Source organism: Capsicum annuum, chromosome 12 (assembly GCF_002878395.1).
Source record: "Capsicum annuum cultivar UCD-10X-F1 chromosome 12, UCD10Xv1.1, whole genome shotgun sequence".
Classification (NCBI taxonomy): domain Eukaryota; kingdom Viridiplantae; phylum Streptophyta; class Magnoliopsida; order Solanales; family Solanaceae; genus Capsicum; species Capsicum annuum.
The window spans coordinates 197,242,765-197,245,930 of record NC_061122.1 but is presented as its reverse complement, the minus strand read 5'-3'; the positions used below and the strand labels follow the sequence as shown (position 1 = coordinate 197,245,930).

At 40.5% G+C, this 3,166-nt stretch overlaps 1 pseudogene; it reads left to right on the top strand.

Moving 5' to 3' along the window:
• Positions 1–853: 853 nt before the first annotated feature.
• The window catches only part of LOC124889706, a 5,460-nt pseudogene continuing 3,147 nt past the window's right edge, over positions 854–3,166 (top strand).

Genomic DNA, 3,166 nt, shown 5'->3' with positions numbered 1-3,166 from the left:
AAGTCTACGCCCAAGCTCCATATATTCCTCCCCACCATTACTACCCTCCACAAAACCCTTTATATTCCATTCCACCACCCCGTACCCAGTATATAGTGCGCAGCCATATGCTCAAACCCCTTCTTACACGCAGTGGCTCGCGCAAGCTCCACAAAATTGCCCATTCGCTCCACCAAATTACCAAAACCCCTCCAGACCCAATTTTTAGCCTAGGCCCGAGTATAAGAAGGAGAAGGCGGTCAAAAATCAATTCACACCTCTTGGGGAGTCATATGCTAGCTTGTTTGATAGGTTGAGAAAGCTGAAGGTTTTAAGCCCAATTCAAGGAAGGCTTTCAAATCCACCGCCAAGGAATCTCGATTATTCTTTAAGGTGTGCGTACTGTTCTGATATACCAGGCCATGATATCGAGAAATGCTGGCATTTAAAGAGAGCTGCTCAAGATTTAATTGACACAAATCAGATACTGGTCTAGGCCCCGGAAGGCCCAAACATTAACCAAAATTCATTGTCAACCCATGCTGAAGCCAATATGTTAGAATTGATATATGACAGGAAAGAGTCTTCGAGGGGTTATAAGCCTATTGTCAAGATACAGACCATTGAGGAGAAATCGGTGAATGTAGGGAAGTCTTTGAAAGCAATGTCATTGAGCCAGAAAGGAATGAGAGGAGATAAAGCCCAAGAAAGCACAAAGAAACCCCTGATCACAGTACAGGGCACCAGAAGGTATGTTGATTCAAGTCAGGATAAACCTAAGTTGACAGTGGTGGGAGCTCTGAGTCAGCCCATTTTGATGGTGAAAGGAGCACTGGCAGCGCCTATTGTCCTCAAACCGGTGACCCAACCTCCGATAGTTGATACGAAAAAGGTTCCCTGGAATTATAGGCAGACTATGATGACCTATCACGGGAAAGAAGTTATGGAAGATGTAGCTGAGGTAAGGGGTTTGACTAGGTCAGAAAGATATTTTGTGCCTGAAAGCTTAAGAAAGTCCAAGCCAACGGTGAGTGGACCGTCATCTATCAAAAATCCTATCACCAAAGAAGAAGCCGAAGAATTTTTGAAAAACATGAAATTGCCAAGTATTCAGTATTAGACCAGTTGAAGAAAACCCCTGCTCAAATTTCCCTTTTATCTTTGCTATTACACTCCAAGGAGCATCGTGATATTTTACTGAAGGTATTAAATGAAGCACATATTCCAAGGGAGATTACAATCAACCAACTTGAGAAAATGGTTGGAAAAATCTTTGAGGTTAATCGGATCAGCTTTTCTGACGATGAATTGCCTGTTGAAGGTACAGGGCATAACCGGGGCCTTTACATTACAGTAAAGTGTGAAGATTTCTACGTCACTCATGTTATGATTGATGGAGGTTCAGGTGCAAATATCTGCCATATTTCTACTTTGTAAAAGTTAAATATTGGTGCTAACAGGATCAGGCCCAACAATGTATGTGTTAGGGCTTTCGATGGTGCAAAATCAAATTTCATTGGCGAAATAGAACTAATGTTGACCATAGGTCCTATTGAGTTCGCCATAGAGTTTCAAGTATTGAATGTAGACTCCTCTTACAATCTGTTGTTGGGAAGGCCGTGGATCCACAAGGCCAAGGTGGTTGCATCTACACTGCACCAAATGATTAAGTTTAAGCATGACAGGCAAGAAGTAGTTATTCATGGTGAAGGAGATTTTTCAGCCTACGAAGATTCTCCCTTGTCTCTTATTGAAGCGAATAACGTAGAGGAGATATTCGTCTACCAAATTTTTAACACAGTGCCAGTGAATCGTATCCTTGAATGGCAGGCTATACCGGGACCACAATTGTCTTCTGCTTCTATCATGATGGTGAGTGAACTTTGGAAATACGGATTTGAGCTAGGAAAGGGTTTGGGAGCGTCTCTGCACGGTATAGTTCATCCCATATGTCCGAGTGAGAACGTGGGCACGTTTGGTCTGGGAAATGAGCCTACAGCTGAAGATCTGAAGAAAGCCAAGGGAAGAAAAAAGGAAATATGGTCACTCCCTCGCCCAATGCCACTACTCAGTGAATCATTTGTTAAGAGCGGTGTCACGAAGCATGTGCAATTTGAAGTTGAATTGGTTGATGACTTTCAGAATCTTTTTATTAAAGTTGATATGGTTGAAGCAGGAGAAGGTACCAGTATGGCAGACGTGCAATTCATAGGTCCAGTTGTCCGGCTCAATAATTGGGAAGTCACTCCTCTCCCCGTCAGGAGGGAGTTTTGGTAGTTTATTTTATTTTTCTTTCTGTTTATCCGAGTTATTTCAAGGTTGTAAGTTGAATTTTAGTTTGTTTATGTTATGTTGGTATCTATGTTTAAACCCTTCTATCTTTTATGAAATGCAATGTCCCTTTTGTTTTGTGTCTAATATATTTTGTTTTTCTTTTCTTACACAGTTCTCTTTATGCTGATTCTAACAACATAACATGCATGCGGAATTTTTAGCCTGATCTTAAAATCCAAACTAATTAAGATGTAATGAAGTAGGATGGGGAATATGATGAAGAAAAAACACTAGAAGAAACAAGCAAAGAGTTGGAACAGTTTGAAGACAAACCGAATCCTAATTTGAATGAGACTGAGCCAATAAATCTAGGGGATCAAGAAGATGTTAGGGAAACTAAAATCAGTGTACATGTTTTACCACATCTAAAAGATGGAATGATTCAAGCATTAATTGATTATAAGGATGTTTTTGCATGGTTTTATGATGATATGTCTGGTTTAAGCACTGACTTAGTGGCTCACAAATTGCCAACTAATCTCGCGTTCCCTCCTGTCAAACAAAAGTTGAGGAAGTTTAAAACAGATGTAAGTATTAAAATCAAAGAGGAAATCAAGAAACAACTTGAAGCCAAAGTAATTCGAGTGGCTCGCTATCCCATGTGGTTATCCAATGTTGTTCCCTTACCAAAGAAAGATGGAAAAATTCGAGTGTGTGTTGATTACCGTGATTTGAACAGAGCAAGTCCGAAAGATGATTTTCCACTGCCCAATATCCACATTTTGTTAGAAAACTGTGCTAAACATGAGGTTGCCTCTTCTGTGGATTGCTATGCCGGATATCACCAGATCATTATGGATGATGAAGACGCAGAGAAGACATCTTTTATCATACCATGGGAAACTTATTGTTA